A 27624-nucleotide genomic window follows, 5' to 3' on the forward strand; every position below is an offset into this window, starting at 1 on the left:
CTTGTTGCACGTGCTTGTCCAGAATTTCTCAAACTCCAACGTGTGCATGAGTCCCCTAGCAGGTCTTTTAAAAACAGAGACTGATTCAATGGTCCAGGGTGGGGTCCAGGATTCTGCATTTCTAACAAGTGGTCAGGTGAGGCTGATGCTGCTGGTCAGCGGGTCACACTGTGAGTAGATAAACATTGGTAAACCTCCAGAGGCTTCAGCTAAACTTAGCTAGGCCTCATTTTCCTCCTCTGTAAAGTGCAGTTAATAATAATAGCTCTCTCAAAGGACTGTAGTGTATCTACAGGTAAAATGGGGTTGACTGAGCAGTGAATGGGAAATTACAGCCCATTGTGGTAAGTGGGTGGAGAGGAAAGGCCAGGGAGCTCTGGAAGCATAGCGCAGGGACTCCAAATTCCAACATATGGTGGAAGCTCTGGGAAGGCTCCCTGGGAGCAGGGATGGCTGGGATGAAACAGGGAAGGTAAGTAGGAAGGAAGCAGGTGGGGGGATGGGGCGGGGGATGCGGGCAGAGGGAAGGGATGTGAGGGCCCTGGTGCAGGTCAGGATACTGAGAGGCTGCCTCTGGGGCCAGGTGGGGTGAGGGCGGGCTGCAGAAGGGTTGGTGAAAAGTGAGGGCAGAGTGGGGCAAGACTGCCACTTCCCGGGTGGACATTACTGATCCCTGACAGCATCTCCTTTCTTCCCTGAGGGTGGCATTTGGAATGACAGAGCCAGACCCCATGTGCAGGTTCCTTTTGCTTTGGGAGACAGAGGGCAGTTAGGCTGTGCCTGTGTCTGGACACCTGGAAGCGTGACGTATGACAGGGCAGAGCGACCCAAGGTGAAACATGGTCTAGAGCCCCAGCAGGACAGGTCTGGCCTGGGAACCTCACCCTGCATTAGAGCCAAGTGCAGCACTGGGCACCATGTGTGCACTACAGTGGGTAAGGGGCGGGAGGGCAGTTAGGAAGGGCTCATAGGGAATTCTACCGACAAAATCTACAGGAAAGTAGAAAAGATGAAGTAAATGCAGAATTAGTGCTGTAGTCTAATTTAAAGGTTGGGGAGTTTGAATGCCTGGGAGGGAAAGAGTATAGAAACAGGGCCTCAGAGAGGGAGGAGAGTGAAGGGGAGGAAGGGAAGGAGGGAGGAAAAGGGAGAGAAAGACACAGAGAGGAGCGAATGAGTGAGAGAAAGAAGGAAAAGGAGGAAGAGGAGGAGGAGAGAAGAGGAGGCTAGGGGAGGGAAAGGGAAGGAATGGGAGAGGCGGGAAGGCGAGATGCTGAGAGCTGAGAGGCAGTATTCCCAGAGGCAGAGCTGGAGATCTGTCTGTGCTGGTTAGGCAAATGAATACTTTAGCAGGGTTTGAAATAGAAGCATTTTTTTAAAAGAAGAGATCCCAAAGATTGGAAGAATCTGGCAGAGGGAAAGTAGAACATGGACTCCAAATGCAACCAGACCTGGCTTTGTGTCCCATCTTTGACACTGATTTACTGTGTGACCTTGGGTGAGTTGCTTAAATTCTCTGTATTTCAGAATCCTCCTGAATGAGAAGAAATAAGAAAACCCAATTCACAAACTTGTTAGGAGACGCAAATGAATTTCAGAAGTGTAGCTCCTCGCACATGGTTGGCACTCGGGAAACATGTTTTTGTGCTATGCAGGTCCTCCCCTGGAATTGAAAGAGAAACTGGCCCCCAGCAGGCTGGAGAGCCAGTTTGAAGAACTGAAATTCCAAGGCTGAAGGAGCACTGATGGCAGGGACCATTTCCTGCTTTTAAATTCCGCCAAGTTGGGTGTGGAAATGTTCAGTTGCTCTGTGGGCTGACTGTGTGCCTTAGCTCAAACAGGCATGGAAGCACCGAGAGCACTGTGGGAGGAGAAAGGCTGGCACTCAGAGGAGTGATCTTTGATAGAGAAAGCATCCCCATATTCAGAGTAAAGAGCAAAGCTAAGATTCACTAAGAGGAACACAGAGCCTTAAGCCTTGTATTCAGCAAGCAGGTAAAAGGTTCCCTATTGTTATCTCCAGTAGACTGTATGTTAGAGATGAGCATGGTACAATAATTCACAGACTGGGGATAATGATTTGCATGTCATTTTATAGTTTGAAATTAGTTTCATTGACATCATTTGTTCAGTCATTCAACTAACATTCATTGAGTGCCTAGGTTGTGCGGACAGTCATCTTGGGTATAGACGAATAGTGCTTTTAAATGGACTCCCTTCAGGGGTTCTTCTTGCCTTCTATTGAAGGGAATAATTAAGAGTGAACTTAATTTCCTTTCTATTTCAGCTAGGCCTGAGGAAACTTGCATTTGCATGCCTTCCCCTTTGGTGATACCTGAGTGGTTAGCCAGCTCTGGTTAGTCAATTCTGTTGGTTAATGAACTGAGCAAAGAGGTCAAGGTCATGGTTCTGTTCCCCAGGGGGCTGATTTACTGCTCCTCTTTTGCACACCATCCTTCTTTGTTCACCCTCAATGTATATGCTTCCTCCCCCCTCAAGGCTTTGAATAAATTTTTCACTTCACAGAAAGCCATCTCACTCCAGCCGTTAGTTATTGACATTCAATGTCATTTCCTTAGCAAAGCTTGACTCACCACCCCCAGACCTGGTCGGGTGCCTCCACATACGTTCCCATTGTGCCATGTAGTTCTCTAGTGGCATTTATTAGTATTTAAAATTATACTTTATTTTTTATATTGATTTTTTATGTTGATTATATTGATTAATGTCTGTCTCCTTGAGTTCATTAGGATGGTGTTCAGCTGCAAGTAATAGGAAATTTGACTGAGTATAGTTTAAACACAGAAAGGTTTATTTGTCTGCCATGACAAGATGGGCCATCCAGCACAGGTCTAGTGGCTCGACATTGCCACATAGGACTCCGACTCCTTTCCTCTTCTTTCTCTGCTGTCTCTAGTAAAAATCTTTAGTCCTCATGTTTATAAGATGACTGCTGCTCCACAGGCCTAGTATCTGTATTTTAGCCAGAAAGAAGGGAGAAGAGGAAAAGTGAGTATCAACTGACTATTGTGTGTTTATGTCTCATGACAAGACCTGGGTCACATTACAACTTCCTTCTAGCTGCAAGGATGTCTAAGAAGTTAGGTCGTTGCTGCTGCTATTTAGCTCTTACAGCCTATAGAATGGAGGCATTCCAGAGAGAAAAGGTAAACCAACTACAGTGGATCAACCTGCAGTGTCTTCCGTACTCCTTTACTACTTCAATAACTGAGGGGGCAGGAACCATGTTTCTTTTGTTCACCACTGTAGGTCCACCTTGTACAATATCTGTCCCATCATAGGTACCCAGTAAGCTTTTGTTAAATGTAAATAAATGACATCTTGCAGAAAGCATCTCCCACTTTAGGTCTTAAGAGGAACCCAAAGAGGATAGATAGATCAATGCCATCTTGCCACTGCAGGTGAGAAGAATTTTCGAAATAGACACCATCAGGGGCCCCACTAGCCTTCACATTGCTTTTGCATTAATTAGGAAAACGCATCCACCCCTTCCTCAAGACACGTTACTGCCATCTACTGGAAAATTGTCTTAATAAAATGATAAATCTACCACATCTACCATGTCAGTGGTGCCCCTGTAGATGCGATGAGGTTGTTCATCAAACAACCTGCACGGCCATGTATGTCCGCCTTGCAGGAAATACAAGCATGTACCACCAGTAAGGTAGATGTGCCCAGTGAAGAAGCCATCTGTCCTATCTCCTGAAGCAGAGGCAGGGAGCACTTTCTATAGAGCACAGCTGAAGATTTTACTAGGGCTGATGGGACCTTGCCATATGTAAAGATTTATTATTCTGAGGCAGGGGTATGCTGAGAAGCCCAGAAAGTGTGTTTGATTTCTGCTCTTCACTTTTGCCTCCATAATATCATAAGAATTGCTAATCCTAAATTTTAGTTTCTCCATCTCTAAATTGGGGGCAAGAATGCCTACCTCAAGAGATGTGTTTGAATATCCACTGAGATAATGTACATTGAAGGGTTTGGGAATCTGCTCAACATTAGAAAAATATCAGCTACGGTTAGCATGGAGAGCTGGCAGGCAATAGTGAGTGTTCAGATCTTATCTTCTACCATTACCCAGCCGCATGACCTTGGGAATGTTACTTAATTTCTCTGGGGCCCAGTTTTCTCATGTGTAAAATAGGTATGATGATATTAGAACCTATTGCCCAGAATGGTTGTGAGGATTAAAATTAGTTATAAGTATTCAATGAATGTTAACTACTAACTTTAAGGCAGCTGTGCTCTGCATTTGGTATTTAGTATTTCATTGAAATTCTTAAATAAGTCCCCCTTTTGATTTTTTGAAAAGAAAAAGCACAAACCAGAAAATGAAATGAAACAAAAGGGTTCCTAGGCCTTTTGCAAAGAGAGCTGAGACTGTGGGAAAAGAGTGATTAGCACATTTCTAGGATTCTGGGTCTGTTGTGATGTCTCTGATGTGTGAAAAGGAAGCCTCCTTTTTGGAGATCTTCTCCTCCCCTCCCCCAACCTCACACCACCCCCAAACACTTTGGCCAAATTTGGATGCTGGTCCTTCTAGATTGTAGCTGGAATTTCGCATGAAGTGGTTGGTGAGATTGATTTCATGGAAATTTCATGATTTGCAAAGCAAAAGGAATGGAAGGGAAGAGAAGGCCAGCCAGGCAGGTACGGAGGCTCATATCAGCCTGGAAGAATCTTGGTTTCCACATGCTCTGCCTCTTCCTTCCGCAACCCTCCTCCCTTGAGGTGAAACTCCTTGACTGCTGAGAAAAATCTGTTCAGATACTGGAGCAGTGAAACAGAAGGGTAGAGGATTTTGAAATAGAAAGCAAGCAACAAAATTGTTAATTCAATTGCTGTCTAGGCTGACTTTCTCATGTACAGCCTCCCAGAGCCGGATTGGCCTAATTGTGTAGTAACAATATTTTATCCTGTCCTCTGTTCCATTTGTCTACTCTTCACGCTGCCAATGTCCCTCCCCCTGATCTCTTTAGGGTGTAGAGTTATGGAGGAAACAAGATGTTTTCCATTCATTTCTCATAACACATTTCACTGTAATAAATAGTACTTCATTTCCCTTCCTTCTGCCCCACAGACAGAAAACGCTGCTGAGCACCTGAGTTCCTGGACTTGCTTTGCTATATGACCTGAAGCTGACATCTTTTGTGCGTGTGATGGTTTATAGGAGAGTGGTTAAAAATCAGCTCCCATTCTGGTGACTAAATTTTATTGACTTTTCCAGGGCCTGTGGTGGGACTGACATGTCCCCCATTTAATTACTTCCTCCTTTTTGACAGCAGACTGAGTTAACTAGAGGACACGCAGGTGGCTCCGGGGCCGGGGAGCTTGGAGTGGTCATGGCTAGGAAGCTGGGAGGGGGCTGGGGTGAGGACAGGCTGGGAATGTACAACCTGCTGGCAGTTGTGAGCTGTGGTTTTACGGTTGCACTGGGGGCAATAACCAAACAGTGGGGCTTTTGGACTAATTTGAAGGATGCTTTGCATAAATCCCAGCTGCTAGCCATATGTCCAACGCTCGTAGAGGGGAGGGTGTGTTTCCCTGGGCTCTTGTTTCCTTTGCTGCAAGTCAAGACTAACCAAGCTTTTGAATGCCCAGCTTCGGTCTTTAGGGGAGGATGGTTGGCCACAAAACCTTGAGCTGATTTAATTACAACCTAAATTTATATTATACTTTACCAGATTTTCCCTTCCAATAATGTTGTGTCATTTTGTCCTCATAAAACAACAATGTATAGGAACCCTCCATTTACAGATGAGAAGAGTGAAGCCCAGAGGGACTGTGACCAATCAGAAAAGCCAACGTTGGGGTAGCGTACTAGGTGTCAGACACTCGTCCAAGCCCTTGAGAGCTAGTCATTCATCTCATGCTTGTATCAGTCCTACAAGGCAGGTCCATTATTACCCCTGGTTCATGGAAGAGGAAGCTGAGCCCAGAGAGGTTACTCACTTGCCCTTGGTTACACAGCCAGTAAGTAGTAGAGCTGGGACTTAAAGCCAGGCAGGCTGGCTCCCAAGTCTGTATTTATAACCACTGTACATGCTGCCAGATGGCTGGGCAGTGACAGAGCTAGATTTCACATGCAAGTACTCACCCTGCAATTTCAGGTTTTCCCTTATGCCAGGCCATCCTCTGAAATGTGCTCCTTAAAGATCCTTAATTCTCAGAAGGATTAGCCACAGCAAGTTAGATTTGGACTCTTTTCATCTGGGATCACAAAGGCTTTCCCTTAAATTTGTTTGATTAGTCCTTCCCTCCTTACTTACCATGAAGTCAGAGGCATACCCAGTTGAAAGGAGCTGTAATGCATGAGGAAATTAGTCTCAAACCAGGGCTTTGGAGAAATGCAGGTGTCTAAATGTTGGGAGTTGTAAATCTTTGCAGCCTGATAGCTGGAACAGGTATTTTTCTTGCTTGGAAGAATGGGTGTGGTTTCTTAGCTAAGGTGTTTCCACAGCCTGGGGTAAGTGTGAACAAACTGGGTGGAAGGGAGGGAGCTGTTTTCTGTGATGGTATCTACAACTGCCCAGGTTGACTCTCACAAGAGGAGACAAGTAAGAGTTCACTGCACTTTCACTGGGTCCACAAAGAAAACCTCTGGGGGCATCCAGATTTTTAATTTCATAGCCAAAACCAAATGTACCAAATCCAAACCAGTGCAACTCCCACTTTTAGTTCTGAATAGCCGTGTTTTGTCCTCATTGGCAAACTAGCTCTGTAGCCAGGCATTGGGTAACATGAGACAAGTCATACAAAAAGCTGGGGTTGAGAAACCACGAACGGAGACTATTGGAAAGAGAAGAACAAAATGGTTTGGACTGTAGTCCTCTTTTGTCATATTAACCTAATTGGTGGGCAACGGTTTGTTTCTCTAGGCTGGGGTCCCCCAGAAGCAGATCCTGCAACAAGGGCGTGGGTGCAAGTTGTTTATTTGGGAGGTGATTCATGGGAGTGGAGAAGTGAGACAGAGAAGGCATGGAAATCCATTCAGTCTTAAAACAGGTTGACATTGTGAGCAACTGAGGCTCCATGCTGCTGGGGACCTCAGGGAGAGGGTGTGGAAGGTGCCTCAAAGTCCCACCTGAGAAGTAGGGCAGCTGGGATGTTTATCCACCATCTCCTATTGGGGTGTGGCCCAGGGTGGCCTCTATGGGTGTTAACTCACCAGCACTTGGGCCTCTCCCACTTTTGGGCTGAGTGTATTTCATTTGCTCATAGTAAGTAGGCGTCAGGCTACCTGGGGACAATGAGTGCCAAGGGGATGTGAGCAGGGCCCTGACATCATCTGCTGTTCTATGCTGAAGAGCCAAACCAGTTTACGGAGAAGGAAGGTGTGAGAGAAGACAATATATTATAATTAGGATTTTCTTGGTTACAAGTGACAAAATCCTAGTCAACCTAGCTTAAACAAAATCATCAACATCATCATATAGCTCTAGGTGCACAAATAATGCTGTCAGGGCTCTGGCTTCTGTCCATTTCTCGCTTCTGCTCCCTTCTGTGTTGGCCTTACTGTCTGGCTGGCTGAGAAGAGAGTGGGAAAGATGACAACTCTAGGCATACACGATCCTTGTTCCTCCTGATCTCAGAGGAGAAGAGCACCTTTCCTAATCGCTCTGGTTATAATCCTGAGGAAGGCAGTGACTGGGCTCTTGTGCATCAGGTGCCTGCTGTACCAGGTCATGTGGCCAAGAGGACAGAGCACCCTGATAGGCCATTCTCAGGTCATATTCTAGGTTGGAGGAGATGGTGTCATCCTACCTAAACAGCATGGACCAAGCAGAATTTCTCAGATCTGTGGGAGGGGTGGTTCTAGGACTGTGCTGATAAACCAGCTTTTAAACAAACCAAGGCCCTGATTTGTAGCCGATGTCCATGCCATAGATATGCCACCATAGCTAATTTCAAGCTACGAGCGTGATGACGCTAAGCATGGAGTTGGGAAGGGGTGCGCACAATCGGCCCTGTGAGCCAGCATGAGCTGGCTCCAGCACACCACTGAGGGACTGCTGTAAAAAGGGACCTGGGGTCTGCTGTGTGGCCATTATAGCTGTAAAAGAGAAGGCCATGATCGACCTTGTGGAGCCTTGGGCGCCATTAAGACCCAGATGAAGAACCAAATGGATAGCTTGCTTTCTTTGGTCTGTATGATGCTTGGGATGGACTGATACATTAAAACAAGTGTTCTTCCCCTACACCCTTCATCTTGTAAGCACCTCCAGGAAACGCTTAACCGATGACTTGATGATTTTTAACTGACGATTTGATGATTTTAAAGTAATGTTTAGCAGCTTGCATTTTACTGCTGTGTAAGCTCTGCACGGGCAGGAATCTTCACCTGGTTTGCTCAGTGCTATCTCCCCAGGGTCTAGAAGAGGGCCCAGGAAAACACCGAGGCACTCAATATCTGCTCCATGAATGTGTGAATGACACCATGGAGTTAGATGCATGTCCCACCCCACAAACGTACCCACCTCGTGAGTAACTGGCCCCTTGCTTGTGATGCCCGAGGTGTGCAGACCTCACTTACATCTCATGGCTGCCACCCCAGGCCCTCCAGGCTTTCTCATCCTAATCCTGAGAAGGACCCCAGTTGTGGACTGCCCTCAACCCACAGGCCACTCTGCTTTCTGGTGTGAGCAAAGTGTGACTTCGGCCCTTTGTCCTAAAATTGTCACTTTGTTCCCCTTGCTCTCAGGTTCTCTCACTTGGTGGTCCTTGTTGCTTTAGGCCAGGAGAGGTGCTCTCCCTTCCTGCCCTGGGGCTCAGCCCTTCCCAGGCAGGGGCAGATACGCTGGCTCTTCCTCATTAAGTCACATTTGCCTGCCTGCGCCTGTCTGATTAGTCTCCCTACACATTGGTACAGAGAACTTTCCGGTTTTGCAGTTCTTTTGTTTCCAAATAAAAGCATAGCTAGGAAGCTGCAAGGTTGGAAAGTTGTTAAACACACACACTCACACCAAACCAGATTTGCTGATAACAGGAGAATGGGAAGGCCTGAAGCTGAGGGAGCGTTTCAAGGTCACAGGCAAGGAGGGGCCTGCGGTGGTGGTGATGGAAAAGATGAATAGACAACAGTTGAATGCATTATTTAGTGTGTTCCACATCGCAAAGCCAAGAATGGTTCCCTCGCACCAGAAGATTTGATGTATCAGGCTGGCTGTCTCCTCACAGGACACCCCCCCAGTCTCCTCTGAGTTCATGGAGACATGGTTGTCTAGGTGACAACTGTCAGGCAAGAAGCTGCAAGCCGAAGAATAAAATCGCCTTGGCTAATAGACCGGCGTGCTATTATGTACCTGAAGGTTTAACTGCTATATTACCCTGAAAGAATCATTTGGAGGGGAGGAAGGAGCTCGCTTTTCCCTGGGCTACATCAGTGAATTCAATTTCTATTGAAGAGAGACTAGCATTTTAAAAACCACGGTGTGTGGAGCTTCGAGTCCTTTTCTTCTTTCGGTGAGAAATGATTTAATAATGAACTTACAACTGCAGGGCCTCCAGTCAGCCCCCTGGAGCCCTGGAAGAGGGAAGAGGCGGTGTGGAGGGGCTGGGGCTGGCAGGCTCCATCCTGTTCTGTCCCTGCTCAGGCCCGGGCTCTGTGACTGAGGTGACCGCAGAGCAACTTGGTTCAGACACGTGTAGAGTCTGAGCGATAATTTTCCTCCCTCACAAGATTGTGGAGTGCTTCTAATTAACGGTTGTGAATTCCTTAGATGGGGCTGTTATCAGATGGAAAGGGGCTAATTGTACCGGTCACAATAGTTAACCTCTTTCAGAAGGAAGGGTGTGTGTGTGTGTGTATGTGTGTGTGTGTGTGTGTGTGTGTGTGTGTGTGTGTGTGTGAAAGAGAGAGAGAGTCTTGGCTCTTTTTGTATTTGAGGCAGAGAAGCCGGAGAATGGTTGAAATTCCTTGGCATTAAGACACCAGCAAATGAAAGATTGTATTCACCAAGACTTTTTCACCAGCGAAACGGTGGTCAACACTTACTGTGTTTTTTTCTATGTGCCTGCCAGGGTGCTAAGCACTTTACCAGCTTGACCACATTAACCCTTAGTATTCCGGAGTCTTCAATGTGATTATCATCATCTTCAGTCTACAGACAGGGAAACCAAGGCTTTAAGAATTTAGGAGATTTGTTCAAGGCCCCACCCATACTGGCAACGAGTGAGGGGCTTTTATGTTCAAAAGATCCCACCAAAGGCTAAGAGCTCAGTCAGGGAACTTGGGCTTCCTTCATGTATTATGTCTCCATAATAGACAACTTACCCTGGGCTGTCCCACCCTCCACAGATCTGGGCAACTGCTTGCCTCGCCTTCTGCCCCAATGCCTGTGTCTGCCCTGTATTTTCTCTGGCCCCTTTCCTGAACTACAAGCAGTACCTCTATTCTATTCCCCTGTGGCTCAAGTACCTGACTTTGAAGTTGCCTACACCCTCTCACAGGCAATCCTCTAAGATACATACATGTTGGTCACTGTCACGTCCTGGGTGCTACTGGGTAGCTGAAGAGGCAAAGATAAATGGCATCATGGCACTGCCTTGAGGGAGCTCATAGTCTGGAGAGAGACTGAGATGTGACACTATACAATCAACATGGCATAATCAGTATAATAATAATGATAATGATAATAAAATAATATGAATAATAACAACAGCAACTGTACTTGGAGTGCTTCCTATGTGCCAGGTCTTATTCTGAGCACTGGAAACAAGACTATGAGTTAGGGTACTATTTTGATTTCTACTCTGAAAATGAGAAAATCAAGGTAAAGGGAGATTAGGTAATTTGTCTAAGGTCATATTGGTAGTAAATGGCAAAGCAGGAATTTAAACTAATGCACTCTGTCTCCAAAGTTGATGCTATTACCCACTACACTGTATTGTACATATATTGGCCTGCACAGAAGCCTGTATATATTATAAAGGAAGCCCAGGAGAAGGGCATAAATTCCTTCCTAAGTAGAGTAGCTCATGGAAGAGAAAGAAAAAGGGTATAAATAAGAGAGAAACAAAAGCCTTGTGTCCAAAACATTAAAGACATAGACACTGGGATCCTGTTTTTGGCCTGTGTTTGAGATTGCATAACAGATGACTCCAAGGCTTAGTGGCTTAAAATAATAATTTTTTATTATTTTTCATGTTTTCTGTGGATCAGGGGTTCAGGAATGGCTCAGTTGGGTGTGTTTTTTTTTAACTGAAGCACACATGATATACAATCTTATATTGGTTTCAAGCATACAACACAGTGGTTCAAGTTACCCACATTATTAAATCCTCACCCCAACTAGTGCAGTTACTGTCAGCATAGGAAGATATTACAGAACCATTGCCTATGCTCTCCATGCTGTATTACCATCTCTGTGACCAATTTATATTATGATTGAGAATTTTTGTGTCCCTTTAACCCCGTCACCCTCCCCACCCACCCACTGAACCCCTCCCCCATGGTTACTACCCATCACTTCTCAGTGTCTGTGAGTCTACTGCTATACTGTTTATTTTGTTTTTAGATTCCACAAATAAGTGAAATCATATGGTATTTGTCTTTCTCCACCTTACTTATCTCACTTAGTGTAATACCCTCTAGGTCCATCCATGTTGTTACAAATGGCAGGATTTCTTTATTTTTCATGGCTGAGTAATATTCCATTGTGTATATGTACCACCTCTTTTTTATTCATTCATCTCTTAATGGACACTTTGGTTACTTCCATATCTTGGCTATTGTAAATAATGTGTCAATACACATAGGGGTGCATGTATCTTTTTGAATCAGTGGTTTTATTTTCTTCAGGTAAATTCCTAGAAGTGGAATTACTAGGTCAAATGGTATTTCTATTTCTAGTTTTTTTGAGGAACCTCCATACTGCTTTCCATAATGGTTGAACTAATTTACATTCCCACCAGCAGGGTAGGAGGGTTCCCCTTTCTCCACATCCTCGCCAACATTTGTTGTTGTTTGTCTTTTCGATGCCGGCCAACCTAACTGGTGTGAGGTGATATCTCATTGTGGTTTTAATTTGAATTTCTCTGATGATTAGCAATGTGGAGCATCTTTTCATGTGCCTATTGGCCAGCTGATTTACTTTTTTTGGACAAATGTCTGTTCAGGTCCTCAGCCCATTTTTTCATCAGGTTATTTGTTTTATTGGTTTTGAGGCATATGAGTTCTTAATATATTTTAGATGTTAACTCCTTATTCGGTAAATCATTTATGAATATATTATCCCAACATGTGGGTTGCCTTTTTGCTCTGTTGATGGTGTTCTTTGCTGTACAGAAGCTTTCTAGTTTGATGTAATCCCAGTTGTTCATTTCTTATTTTGTTTCCCTTCCTTGGGAGACGTGTCCAGATAAAAATTGCTCATACTTATGTTCAGGAGATTTTTGCCTATATTTTCTTCTAAGACTTTTATGGTTTTACATCTTACATTTAGGTATTTAATCCATTTTAAGTTTTTTTGTGTGTGTATAGAGTTAGAAAGTAATCCAGTTTCATTCTCTTGAATGTAGCTGTCCAGTGTTCCCAACACTAGTTATTGAAGAGACTGTCCTTTCCCCACTGTATATTCATGGCTCCTTTATCATATATTAATTGACTATATATGCATGGGTTTATATTTGGGCTAGTCCAGTCTATTGATTTATGGGTCTGATCTGTGCCAGTACCATACTGTTTTGATTACTGTAGCTTTGTAGTATAGCCTGAAGTCAGGGAGTGTAATATAATACCCCCAACTTTGTTCTTCTTTCTCAGGATTGCTTTGGTTATTTGGGGTCTTTTGTGGTTCCATATGAATTTTAGGATTATTTGCTCTTGTTCATTGAGAAATGCTGTTGACATTTTGATAGAGGTTGCATTGAATCTATAAATTGCTTTGCATAGAATGGCCATTTTGACAACATTAATTCTTCCTACCCATGAACACTGGACAGATTTCCATTTATTTCTGTCTTCTTTTATTTCTCTAATGAGTGTCCTATAGTTTTCAGAGTACAGGTCTTTCACCTCCCTGCTTAGGTTTATTCTTAGGTATTTTATTCTTTTTGATGCAATTGTAAATGGAGTTGTTTTCTTGATTTCTCTTTCTGTTAGTTCATAGTTAGTATATAGGAGTGCAACAGATTTCTGTATGTTAATTTTGTATCCTGCAACTTTGCTGGATCCAGTTATTAGTTCTAATAGGTTTTTGGTGGATTTCTTAGGGTTTTCTATATATAGTATCATGTCATCTACAAATAATGACAGTTTTACTTCTTCCTTACCAAGTTGGATGCTTTTATCTCTTTATCTTGTCTGATTGCCTTGACTAGGACTTCCAGTACTATGTTGGATAAAAGTGGGCATGCTTGTTTTATTCCTGACATTAGAGGAAAAGCTTTCAACTTTTTGCCATTGAGTATGATGTTAACTGTGGTTATGTCATGTATGGCCTTTATTATGTTGAAGTACATTCCCTTTATATCAGTTGGGTGGTTTTTGATTCAAGATCTCTCATGAGGTAACACTTATATGTCAGCTGGGGCTGTAGCCATCCAATACAGCTCACTCACATGGCTGATAAGTGGTGCTGGCTGTTGGCCATGGACCTATGTTCTTCTCAATATGGATCTTTTCATGGGGCTGCTTGAATGTACTCACAACATGGCAGCTGCCTTTCCCATAGCCAGGTATCCGACAGACCAAGGTAGAAGCTGCAATGCCTTCATGGCTTATACGGAAGTCATGTCTACTTTAGTCTCTTGGCCATATACACCAGCGGATTCAGTGTGGGAGGGTACCACAAAAGGACACAAATACCAGGAGGCAGAGACCATTGGGAACTATCCTGTAGTCCACCAACCTGAGTTTAGTGTTCCCATACACAGAATGCAAAACACTATCCAGCACCCCCCCACCCCTACTTGCCTTATGTTTGCTGTTCCAAACTACAGGTCTTTAAGATTGAGGATCCCAGTATTTTATGAGTAAACATTATGTTTAATATCTCAGAAGACCTACGGTCCTGGACAAGATAGTGGCTTTGATGAGGAAGAAGGAAGTGAATATAGGCTGATAGGAGGCTGGGAAGAGGGCTGGAACTGGAGACATCTGCAGGTCTCTTGAAAACTAAGCCAAGGCGCCAAGCACCCTGGAGATCTGCTCTCATTTAGATCTTTGGCCAGGTCCATATTCAAGTCTATGAATCCTATGGGAACAGAATCTATTCAGATTCTCCTGCTTCCAGGCTGGGTGTCTTCTTGTTGACCACATGCAGAGGGAAGCCACCAGCAATGTTTTCGTGGAATAACTTGGATCCTGCTTTCTTCCTTCCATTTCAGCACTTTGCATACTCCTGGGATATGTATATATGGGAGTATCAAAGACATTGATGAATAAATGGCTATTTGGTGGTAAGTTAAAATATTTTATTGGAAATTAACATGGATTTAATAGACTCAATACGTTATGGCATCCTACTATGTGCTGGACTAGATAGCATGCTAGATACTGGGGTAAGGAGATGGAAGGTGATAAGCAAGAATACATGGTCCCTCCCCTTATGGTGCTTGTGATAGACATATGTTAATCAAGTAACAATACAGATAAATGTATCATTATGAACTGAAAGAAACACCATGAAAGAATGGATATGACATTAGGAGATTAAAAATAGGACACTGAAGAAGTGGTGCTTGAGTTGAGATCTGAAAGATAAATAGGTTTAAAAACATGGGAGAAAGAGTACTTCAGGTAGGGAATAGCATGTGCAAAATGTTTTTGTGGAACTGAAGGACCCTACTGTGGCTCAAGCAAACTGAATGAAGGTGGATATGATGTAAGATGAGAGTGGCGAGATTGTCAGGGACCAGATCATGCAGGACTTCATAGCCATGTTAAGGATCTCAGTCATTATCCTAAACAGTGGGCAGCCATGAAAATATCACTGTCTGACATATGGAGTCTTAATTTAAGAAGATAAGACTGGAGGCAGGAAGACCACTTAGGAGGCTATGCCCAGAAGAAAGAAGTTGGTGATTTGGACCAGGATATTGGTAATGGAAATAGTGAGAAGCAGGTAGAATTTAAATATATTAGGATGTAAAAGTGATAAGTCATTGCAACCTGAAAGGTAAAAACAAGCATCAATTCTTAAAGGCCAGGCAAAGCATGAAGGGAGGATGGGGATTGAAAATGGAGATTTAAGAGACAGGTGACGTGTGAAAGACAGGCTGGGTAGATCAAGTTAGGACTCAGTCTGCAGAAGGAGGGCTATATCATGCCTAGAGTGTTTGAGCAGTGGACTCTGCTACTAAGAGGCACTGGCTATTCCTATATTTTGGTGTGTACCTGTAGAGCTGTAAGCAGTAAACCTGTGATGATCAACATTCCTGTTGTATCAAACAGCAGCCATGTCATGTCACCGAGTGTTCCCTGGAGGCCTTCATTGACCAGAGCAATTCTTCTAGTTATTTTTTTATTGTATAGTTTATAAAACAGGACAGGTCATATCAAAGATGAGTTTTCAGGTGGGGGCTTAAAAGTGACCAGTCCTTGAAAGTGATTTTAAGCTGCACATCTGAAATTATAACTGAATTTAATTTAAAAATATAGGTAATTTATAAATAGGAGGACTGAAGATTATGAAATGGATTAGAAAGTCTAAAGATGGAGCCAAATACATATAGGAACTTCATTATAAAAATGGCATCTCAAAGTAGTGTGGGAAAAAACAGACTGATTAATAAATGGCACTGGGACAGCTGGTTAGCTATCTACAGAAAATAAAAACAAATCTAGTTCTCATATCATTTAACAGGAAAAATTCCAAATTAGATCCAAGACTCAAATGCAAAAACATGAAATCTTAAAAATTATCAAAGAAAAAATAGGTAAATTTTTGTATAAACTTGGAGTAAGCAAGGCCTTTCTAAGTATGACTAGGAATCCAGAATCCATAAAAGAAAAGATTGATAAATTTAGCTATGTGAAAAATCAGACTAAACTCTGCATGGCAAAAAGTATAATAAACAAAGTAAAAAATAAATACATAAGTGAAGACAAACTAGAAGAAAAGTTGCCACCCATAGCATAAAGTACAAATCTCCCTAAAAAAAGTCAGTAAGAACAGCAATAGAAAAATAGACAAAGGATACAAACAGGTAGTTCACAGAAGAGGAAATACAAATGGCTCTTAAAGATATGAAAAATGCTCAACTGGACTCATGAGAAATACAAAATAAAATTATACTAAGATACCATTTCTTTTTACCTATCAGATTTATAAAAATTAACAACAAACTACCAACTGTTTATTGGCAAAGATTTGGGGAACAGGCACACTCATGCATTAACTGGAGGAGGGTAAATTTGGCATGACCCTACATGGCAGCATCCATCAAAATTACAAATGCCTATTCTATTTCACCCAGCTATTCAATTTTAGTACTTTATTCTAAAGAAATCCTTGCCCTCTCGGGCAATGATGTACATGCAAGGCTATTCATTGCAGCATTATTCAAAATAGCATGATTGAACACAAGCCCAATTTCCAACAATAGAGAACTGATTAAATAATTATATCACATCCATTCAATAACATACTATGCAGCAATAAATGAATGAGGGCAATCTTTATATAGAGATATGAGCAAATCTCCAGGATATACTTTAAAGTGCACAAAAGCAACAAGGAGACCATTATATACTCGTTGCTATCTTTAGGATGTAGAACTAACATCTATACTCACAGTTGCTTGCATACACATAAAGAAATTAGTAAACATACACAAGAAGGCTACCATGTTTCTTTGATTCTAAGACATGCATTTTTCTCATTTTGACATCTGTGAAATAGAAGGTATCTTCCATTATATGGCATATTAGAATTATAATTAGGCACATTTTTTTCTTTCTCAATAGTACATAAAATAATGATGCATCTTAAAACTAACAGTATCTTAGATGTGATGGGATGCAGTAATGACAGTGGTTACCTGTGGGGAGGGAAACTGGGGAAAAGGATGAAGGGGAGTCTTTTCCTTTGTATGTTTTAAAATGGTTTTTGCTCATGCCATGTGACTTTATTGCCCACTCAAAAATTGAAAAAATGAGGTCAATAAAAATTAGGCATGTGTATATGTATGTACACACATATATATGTATATGTACACACACACACACACACTAGACTGATTTCTGGAGTGTATGTCATGCTGTAGTGATGGTCTAAGTAAGAGACCTAGTTCTAAAATATTAGAAAGGATACAAACTACCCCATGCTTGGAACATGCTAATTTATGAGAAGACAACAGTGGTGTACGATGCTGACCTGGGTCCACTTGGAAAGCTGTTGGCATCTCAGCATCACACCTGGTTTTGCCAGTAGGCAGGACATGTTATGTTTCTAGATGCAACCAACGCACCATTCGTTTGGGAATCAGGAAAACATTGCCTCATCATAAAGCTTTATGAGAGGTGGAGGCATGCTGTTAAGGCTTCTATTATGACCTAGTAGACATTTTCAGAGCTCTCAGACAAAAATCAATGCTTGGGCAAACACACAACAAAACCAGGATCTTGTTTTTACTTTTTTCTCTCTTTGAAAGACTAGATAAGCCCTGAATTAAATGGGTTTTTCTTTTTGGCATTTTAGTGATGAGAGCAATTGCTTCTCTTCCCCTCCTCCTTACTTCCACAAACCTTTATCAGCCTCTTCTGCATTAACTGTAGTTTCTAGGTAAGACACTGACAAGAAACAGGGTGACAAATGCCACACGAAGGGCCCGGTATATAGCATCCTGAATTGTGTTCCAAACACATATTTTTAGTGAAAAATGGAACTGGGTGAAATTCGAGCAGCTCTTTCTTTTTGTGAAAGAAAAGGTTCCTAACTTTGTGGAATTCCTAGTTTAGGTTTAAGAGACCTGGATTCTAGTTCCAGTTCTTCAGCAAACTGATGTTGTCTGAGCACCCTCTTAATGGCGCTTTTCCTCAGTTTTCTTATCTGATAAGTGGATGAGATAGTATCTATTCTGCTTTCCTTAAAGGACTGTAGTGAGAAAAAATGAGATAGTGTTTGGAAAGACACTTACACGTATGTTTATCAAACTGCTACACAGAGAGGTACCTTCTGGTTTTGCCATTATTTAAAGGGGAATCAGAATTTGTGCAGAGAGGGCATTTGGCAGACACGCGAATGTCTTAGCTAGAGAGCCCTCTTTCCCAGCTGCCTTAGGTGGCATTTAGGAAACATCCATGAACAATGACAGTTGGGAGCATGGAGGTGCTAGTCTTGTCACCACCTGATGAAGTAACAACAATAATAACTAAATTGTCCTTCCCAAAGTACTTTCACACCCTTTACGTCACATCCTCCTCCCAACTGTTCCAACCACCAGGGAGGTATTAGCATTATTTTTCCTATATTACAGATGAAGACCTGAAGTTGTGAGCTGGGCTAGGATTTGGACCCAGGCTTCTCTGGCTTCAAAATGTGTGCTTCATCCACAATACTGTTCTGCCCCTTTTCCTCTCTGCTCTGAACTGATCTCAACAACATGTTGCAGAAACCACAGAAAGCTGAGGCTGGGACTGTTTTGGGGACCAGAGATGGAAACAGGGAGAGGAAATGGAAACCTTTTCTACTTCTAACAGAGGTGATTAGTACACATGTACTAAGACATATGGGGACCTTCTGGAATCAGAGTCCCTTGGATCATTGCTGATATTCAGCCTAACAGCAACATACTCAGATTGGATAGCACAGCAATGCCCTGCTCCCTTAAAAGTTTGCCTTCAGGGAGAATGCCCTTGGCAAATGGTGACCAAGAGTAGCGGTAATCTATTGACACCAAAGTAAAATGTCAGCTGATGTATGGGACCATGGTACTAGCCGACCTTACATGACTTCAGGCAGATTGTGTCCTGACCTAACCATAGATGTCACTGGTAATGATCTTGCCATGCAAGATTATGCAAGCAAAAGCGACACCCACAAGTTTAGTTCCATAAATCAGGTTTCCCTATTGAAGACCCGGACAACCAGTTCTAGTTGGTAGTGGGTTGGCCTGGACCAGGCATAGACAAACTATAGCCATCAGGCCAAATCTTGCCCTTGACCTGTTTTTGCAAGTAAAGTTTTATTAGAATAACCTCATTTATTTGTTTATGTATGGTTTCCTTTGTGCTACCTGGAAGAATTGAGTGGTTGAGTGGTTGACAGACTATATGGCCTACAAAGCCCAAAATATTTATGATCTAGTACCTTACAGATAAAGGTTGCCAATCTCTGTACTAGATAATCAGTGTGTGGGTGAGTTCAGACTGTGAGTACAGCCAAAAGTCCTGGCCATGTCCCCTGATGATGAAACACAGGGAGAGAAGAGTAACAGGAACTTCTGGATAACCATGCCTACAGAGAGGCTGCAATGGGCCTGGCTCTGTCTGAAAGAGGGCAATGGTCCTGGGGATACAAACATCAGGGAGCCCTAAACCACATGTTTGTAGCATATCTACTTTAGTCAGGATCTGAAGAGCCTCAGAGACTTGACAGACCAATCTGTTGGTTGCCCTCTCTACCAACTTCTATGATGATTGAAGTAAGCTGGAACAGATTGAGCCCTTGTTCAGAGAACTATTGTGAGTGACATCCCTAAGACATTGGGCCTCTCTTGGACAGTTAAGTGACTTGAAAGGCAACCCTCATGGGGCAGGAGAGAATGCAGGGACAGCAGTGAATCAGGTTCTCTCAGTCCTCGAGGAACCTCTTGAACCAGAAAACAAACCTAACAGATCTTGAGGGAGTTTCAGAGATCATCTAGGTCAAAAGAATGGAATAGCTTCTTTAAGGGCCCACCTGAGTTAAACGATGAAGTCTTCTAATTCCATTCAGGGTGTTTTCCACACTTCCATGCACTGTAACCTAACATCAGTCCACAGGACATTGTTTCAGATCGGCTGAAGACAGAACCCAGTAGGCTGAGGGAGTGTGTACAGGTTCAGTATGGCCTGTCCCTTGTGATCTGGACCTGCTAGGCAGACGTGATTGCTTGAGGAATACCACAAACCCATGGTCATCCATGAAGCTCATTTCTTACAGAGTTAAGAGAATGGGACAGGTTGTGGGAAAGTCTTTGTGGACGTATGGGACAGGAAAGAAGGGGCTGTCTGTGATGGCTCATGTATAGCTCTTTCATAAAGGACTTGAAGCATAAGCCTGGATGAGAACCAGTGGGGCAGGAGCCAGGACAATGAGCCAAGAAATTGGGCAGAAAAGAAGCACATCCCCCAAATACTGATAGGGTCTACACCCTTGGATAAGAAATCAATCAGATAAGAATCAGAATACAGAGTCAAAATCACTAAGTAGAAATAAAGACAACCCAGCGAAGGGAAGACATTCCATTCTAAATACAGGGATGGTGTGACAGGCTGAGTTCATGGCAACAATGGGAAGCATGTTGGATTAGTGATGCCACTTGCTGATAACATACCAGCTCTCCTATAATCATGATTGCAGTGTGGGCCCACGGAGTTCCAGCATACCACTGTTGTTTTGTAGGTGTCTCTGTAAACCCTAGAAGAAATATGTATAAACTCCATCTACATGATGACCAATATTGCTACAACTATGTAAAAGGATAACCAGTTGTAAACACAGAGTCCACAGCTGGGGAGTTTCATAATACCCATAGAACTGCCTAGGAGTTGGGATGGTTACATAATTGAGTGCCACATTCTCTTCAGCAAGGACTGAGCCAGGTCAATAGAAGACCTTGGCAGCATGGTGAACCAAAGGGTAAGAAGGTGGACAAGAAAGATCTTAAGAAAAAAGGGTTTGGGAGATCCCCACCGAATGTGGAGCTCTAATTCCAGACCTCCCCATCACAGGCCAGTTTTGATGTCTGGCTGCGCCTCTAGAATATGGTCCTTTGAGTAAGCAAGAAAGAACATGTGTACTTGGAAATGAAATTCTGAACAAACCAAAAGGTAAAAATCAGCCTATGGCATTTGTTCCAAGCCAGCTGAACAGATTTTGTGGTGTATCCATGGATGCTATACTCTGTAATAGGTGCTGGGGGCATGAAGAAGAATTGATGCAGCCAATTGCCTCTGGGGTCTTCTTGCTTAATGGGGGAAGCACACACATAAGCAGATAATTTTGGTATAACATAGTAAAGGCCAGGTTGTTAAGGGAGCACAGAGGAGAGTCATATAACTCAACACAGGATGTAATGGAAGCTTCTGGAAGGAGAGGACACCGGGTTCCCCAGTAGGGTCAGTGATGGGCTAGTCAGTGAGGCAGGAGGAAAACTGGGGACATAGAGATGGAGGGAATGGAGAGATTCAAGAAGTAGAGAAAGGCAACAGCATCAACTTCAGCAGATGAGGACGAAAAAATTTTCATGGGATTTGGAAACAAGGAGGTCATTGGTGATCTTGAAAATAGCACATTTCAGTGGCATGGGAGTGGGAGGCAAGAGCCAGTGCTGAGGACCGAACGGCACCGAGGAAATGGATCCAGCCAGCAAAGACCACCCTCAGAAGGATCGGGCCTGAGAAGGGACAGAGAGCAACAGCCAGTGGTTGCAGGAGGTTAAAAGGAAGGGTGTCTGTATGTATGTTGCATGTTTTTGTTGAATTTGGGGTTTTTTTGGATAGGCAGAAAAGAAAATGAATAGAAAAGACAATGACAGGAAAAAAAGAAAGAAAGGGAAAGGCTTATAGAGCTGTAAGGGAGAGGCTGGCCTTGAACACAGGGCTAACCCCATCCTTGGAGATTTGGGGTAGGACTTAGGTGGAGTGGGTGCCGTGGAGTTAAGTCAGTAGGTGGGGGCAGCCTTGATGGCTTCAGTTTTCTCAGATAGTAGGCCTACCAGCATCCTCAGAAGGGCTGGGTTTTGGAGGCTGAGCAGGAGGCCTGAAGGGGGGAAGCATGGGCCTGATGGGCCCCTGAGAGGAATGGGTGAGGCGCTGAGCAGGGACCAGCCGCATGAAAGTCTGGTATCTCAGGTACTGTGGTGTGGAGGGTAGCCCTGCTTGGCATGTCTCCCTGTCCATCAAGGTCTCCCTGTGACAAATACCTCTGTGTTTTTATGGTGATAGATTTGACTCTAGTCAGTAGTCCTGGCAGAAGATGGAGCTGGAGGAATGTCCTGATTTCCCACAGTCCAGGTTAGGTACCTGATCCATTCGGCCGTTGCTCCGAGTGGCTTTGCCCTTCCTTGACAATGGCTTTTTCTGGACGACGCCCCAGGCCAGAGGAGGAGTGCTGCACAGAGTACAGGCTGCTACCACAGCCACTGTTCTGCACTGTGCCTCCACCGCAGCCCCTCCCTCCCAGGTTTATAGCCCACTTCCACTCCTGCCCCCACTATCTTCTCTGTCCACCCCTGTAAGCATCAAGCTAGTTCACATCCCACCTCCCCTGTGATCTCAGGCTCACAGATCTCTTGACCACCCTTCACCTCGAACTCCATTCCTGCTATAATTAGCCCTTTGCTTCAATTCAGTGCAGTCACAACAACCTTCTTTGTTGTGACCACTCTCGTGGCATTTATTATCTATTGCTTTGCTATTGCAAGTTTTTTACTGTAGTTTATCTTATTCCTTCCCCCCAACAAAACAGGGACCTTCTTGCAGGCAGGGATGAAATCTTGCACATTTGGGTTTGGCATTCCACCGCACCACTCCATAGTTGCTCCTTCATAAATATTGTTGGTTTATTTGGCCAAACGCATGGATAAAGCAGGCATGGGGTGTGCTCTGCCTGGGGGCAGGCTGGTTCTTTTCCAACACAGGGACTACCAGGGTTTTGAGAGCAGCCTCCCTCTCTGGGGGGTGCCAGTAGGAGAGTTGCCAGTAAATGTGACTTTCTTATTGAAAAGTATGTGGATGGTGATTAACAGCTGCCTGTTAGTGTTCCCTGACTGGCTGTCCCATGCTGCTCCAGAAGGGCGTTTGAAGAAGGGTGAGGAGTGGAAACCCGCATGCTCTGTGGCTCCCATGTGTCCTGCCACATGGGACCACCCCCTCCTTTGCCATCCTGCCCTCGTTTCCAGACTTACTCATTCCTGTGGGGGAGGCCTGCCAGTCACACGGGTGGTCCCATAAAGCAGAGGGCATGGTCACCCAGCTGTGCTTCTGCTCACAGGTGATTTGACCTGTTACAAAGGCAAAAACAAGCCTGCTTTTTCCCATCTGATTTATGAAATAGAAAAAAAAATGGTGTGTAAAGAAGAACCACAGAGATAACAACTATCCCCTCTTGGGCTTTTTGGACAGATTTTATGATTTGTGTTTCCTGAACTTGGGCTTCACCTGCTTAGTCAGTTGCACCTGGTTACTGGGCTGAACCATGGAGAGCTGGGAGGCTGAATTCTGTTTAAAGGTTGATCTAAAGAAAGCCCTCCTTAGGATTTTCAGAGGAGCAATATTACTGGATGAGTAATGGTCTTGAGCATCCTTATTAGATAGATTTGGTCTTAAAACTGGAACAAATCAAAAGGCTATTTCATTGCTTCTTGTGGTTAGATGTGAATTAAAATCATGGATTTTCTGATTCACTCAAGGCCAGATGATCTTTCATTTTAAACCCTGATGTTTTTGCATTTATCTTGGTTTTTTGGATTATTTCTCCCACTAAAAAGGACAATGAACCACTAGGGCAGTGCAGAAAAGGTTTCAAGGCATCTTACTGTAAAACTACAATTTCCCTTAGTTCATCCTAGCTCCATCTCAGACCACATGCCAGGTCCCCTTCACAGTATGCTTGGAGTAGGCTTTTCTTATGCCACCCCATCTAAAATAGCATCAAATGCCACCAGGGTAGAGCACAGTGTCACATATTTAAAGTATAGTGAGGTAACACCTGAAAGTTAGGAATAGCTATGTGCTCTGCTTAGCCACCCTAAGCACTCCATCCTTTAACATTGGATTGGGGGATTCCAGAGCATTGGTTTACTGTTGTGATGTTTGGGCCCCCAAATCAAACTTGCTTCCCAGTCCTCTCAGATGTCATTGGGTTCTGAGGTGCAAATTCTCTTTACTTTAGGCTAAACCCAGTTTCCTGATTCAGCTAGGAATCTCCTGAGTAGCAATTGTCAGCCTTTCTGTGACCACAGGAACCTAGTTTGCAGATGGGGCAGCCTTAATGCCAAAGATCCTGTCTTATTGTCTCTATAAACACACTGAGATTTGTCAGCTCAAGTGTCCCGTATTTGGATATCGTAACCCAGCAACAATGCAACATTTTGGTTAACTCTAGTGTAGAGCAATGATTCTTAAATTCTAATGCACCCACAAGCCACCTGGGGCTGTTGTTAAAATGCAGATTCTGGTTCAGTGGGTCTGGGGAGGGACTGAAATTCTGCCTAACAGGCTCCCAGGGGGGAGCCACACATAAATCCAGTCTCCTTAAGGGAAGTACAAGTGTAAAACCAATGACTCTGAGTAAGTTCTATACTTGGTAGAACAAGGCTATCTGAAGGCATCTGGCTTCTGAGTCAGTCTCATAGACCCTTTTCCTTAACTTTTAGTTCACCTGCTTCTGAGTCTAGAGGACTTGAGTTATTTGGCTTTTAATTCCAAGAGACAGGAACCTTTGGGATAGGCCTATTAGTAGTGCTTGATAAATGTTGTTTGTTCTTATTGAAACTCATTATGGGTGTCCTTTGAATGTTAGGTTCTAAATCAGCCTTGCAAACAGAGTGGCACCTAACTAATTTCGGTCCTGGCTCATCTCCATCCTATTGCCCCACCAACCCCACCCCAAGGCCTTTCATCAAGCTGCATTATTTCCTTGGCTTCAGATATAGCTAGTATCTGTATGTGCTAAAACTTCATCCTGTAATTCTCCTGCTTCCTGAACTGAGACAGGCTTTCCCCAATTAACCCAAGGTGGAATCATAGCACATCAAGACCAAAAGGGACTTCGGAGGCCAGGGCCTACATATACCCTTGCAGTTCATTCTTGAGCTTCCTTTGGAGTTCTTGAGGTGACTGAGACTGCCCCTGCCTCATAAAGCAGGCTATTCCATGGTTGTGATGCTCTGATTCAGGGGGAGTTCTTAAGTATTTTCAGCTACACCTTACCTCTCTAATTTTTGCTGTGGTATTGCTTTCTAAAACTAACTCCTCTTCTACAGTATGGCTCTTCAACCAATTGAAAGCTACTCTTCTGCCCCAATGTTTCTTATTTCCAGGCACAAATGTCCCATTTCTTCAATTATTTCTTGTATAATTGGAATTTCTAGATCATTCACCTTCCTGGTCATTGGGCTCTAACATGCTCTGGTTTGGCAATGTCCTCCTTTCCCTGGCCTTCACTGATACGGCCTGACCAAGCCTGGTTCTGAATGTCAATACTGGTAGCCATGTTTTCCTGTTGACTGATATTGAGTCAAGAAAACCCTCAGGGGACTTTAAAAGGGAGCTGAATTTCCTACACTGTTGCCATTAACCATTTGAACCCAGTGCAGATGTTTACATTTATCTTAACTAAATTCCATTTTGTCTCTTTCAACCATTCCTTCCATCCAGTTGAGATCTTGAATTCTGAGTCCACCATCTCACATGTTAGGGCATCCTCCCCGCTTTGGCTTCTACAAATTCACTAGGTCTAACCCTTTAATCTTCACCATTGGGGATAAAACTTGAAACAGCTGAGACTGAATGCTGATCCCTGTGGCCTTTCAGTCAATCCATTTTCCTATTCATTTATTCATTCACTTGCTCACCCTTTCAATAAACTTTGGTTAAGGGCTACTGTGTTCCAAGTACTGTGCTTTCGCTAGAGGCCCCGAGGCAAATAAGACCTGGTTTCTACTCTTGGAGCTCATCCAGAAGGAAGACAGTCTACTCGCAAACACTCATCCGTGATAGCCTATTTTTCAGCAGGATACTCCCATCTGGTTGGATGTTTCTGATTCTATCACCTGCCAGGCCAGCCTCCTGTTCCCCTACCACCTGCTTCCCAAGTGAGGACCAAGACCCTCGGACTTGCAGGGTGACACTCAGAGACCAAGGGTATCAAAACGCAGTGGGCTCTACAGAGGGACGTGAAAAGGGAACCAGAGAGAGAAAAGAGATGTGGAAAGGGGTAGGATGACCCCAAGGAGACTGAGAGGAAAGGAACTTTGACTTCCTGGCAGGTTGGAAGTCCAGTGTGGCTGGCTAGATGTGGTTGAATGTATGTGTGAGGTGAATATGTGCATAAATCAGGACATGCCTGTGTAACTAGTATGCAAATACAGCCTCTGACATGGACAAACCAGCCCTTGATTATCAGACTGGTTTCAGGGAGGGTAATCTTCCCTAAATCTGCATGCAAACTGAGCAGCTCTCTGTGTCTCCTCATTGTTAGGTAATCGGTCCTTACGGTCACTTCAAGCCAAATAATTGAGCAATTAGAATGTCCCATCCAAGATGTGAAAAATTGAAACTCCAAGCTTGGCTTAGCATTAAATCTTCTCCCTGCCCGCCTCAGGCTGATTCTTTTAGACTGAAAGGCTGCAGTGGGGAGGTAAGGTGGGGAGTGAAACCTGTCCTCTTTCCCTACTCATCACCTGCATTTCTTAACTGCTATTTGCTGCAGCCACTGTTGAAGCTGGCAGAGGGAGGAGAGGTCAGGAAGCAGATGGCTCCAACTTGACAGTATGCCATTGCTCTTCCTGGGTCTCGTTTTCAGAGGGTTAAAGCTGCAGACCCAGCTGGCACCGTGGATGGGCACAGGACATAAATGAAACCCACTCTTTCTCTCCTGACATGTTCTCTCAGGCCTTTCACAGGTTCCCATAGCTGAAAACCTCTCTCTTCAAAGTTCTCAGGCTGATACATCACCATAAAGGGTGACGGCCTTGAGATCAGGATTAAAGATCTCAACTGGACGGAAGGAATGGTTGAAAGACACAAGATGGAATCCAATTAAGATAAATGTGAACACATCTGCCCTTCTAAACTGCTCCTGCTCCTAGGCTGATAGTTCACCTCCAGCCTCTTTCTGCTGGGATTGCCTTACACTAGTGGTCAGGCCCCAAGCTGGCACCCCATCAGCTCTCTCGCTTCTGTGGCCGCTTCGGATCTATGGGTCACACTCTTGCATCTCTTGTCCCAACATACTCTGGGAGTCTAGGGTCACCTCAAGGCAGTCTCTACTGACTTGGCCAGCAAAGCACAGAATGGCCCTTCTCTCTTCCCCAGATGGCCCCGAGTTGGAAGCTAAATTGACCCACAGCCACTTTACGTTTCGTGAGCGCGGGTGAGGTTTCCTGGGGCTCCCAACAGCAGGGAACACATTGCAAAGCACCTTGAAGGCCTCTCACTGAGCTGGGGGTTAAAGAGTGCCCCTGCCTTAAGAGGAGGAGGAGAGGGCATTCACCGTAGAGCTTTGGCTCTGCACCAACCTCCTCACATACAACCTTCTCTTCTCACCCTCTCACCCTTTTTATATTCTCAGAATGGGAGATGGGGCTCAGGAGTTCTGGGAACAGTCCTGTTACCTCCTAAGGCAAGCATTCACACACCTAGGGATGATATACCTGAGAGAAACCTTGGCCTATCCAAGAGGAAACATGTATATAGGAATATTCATAGCAGTTATGTGCCTCAACTAGGGG

General features: G+C 44.0%; 1 long non-coding RNA gene across 1 annotated transcript in view; it reads left to right on the forward strand.

The window, feature by feature from the left end:
• Nucleotides 1-234: 234 nt before the first annotated feature.
• Nucleotides 235-27624, forward strand: part of LOC130681880 (uncharacterized) — a 39448-nt gene continuing 12058 nt past the window's right edge. Inside the window, exons 1-2 of the long non-coding RNA XR_008995111.1 lie at nucleotides 235-472; nucleotides 1383-1498. This is a non-coding gene — a long non-coding RNA (uncharacterized LOC130681880). The remainder of the gene's footprint in view (nucleotides 473-1382; nucleotides 1499-27624) is intronic.

This window comes from Manis pentadactyla, chromosome X (assembly GCF_030020395.1).
Source record: "Manis pentadactyla isolate mManPen7 chromosome X, mManPen7.hap1, whole genome shotgun sequence".
Taxonomy (NCBI): Eukaryota; Metazoa; Chordata; class Mammalia; order Pholidota; family Manidae; genus Manis; species Manis pentadactyla.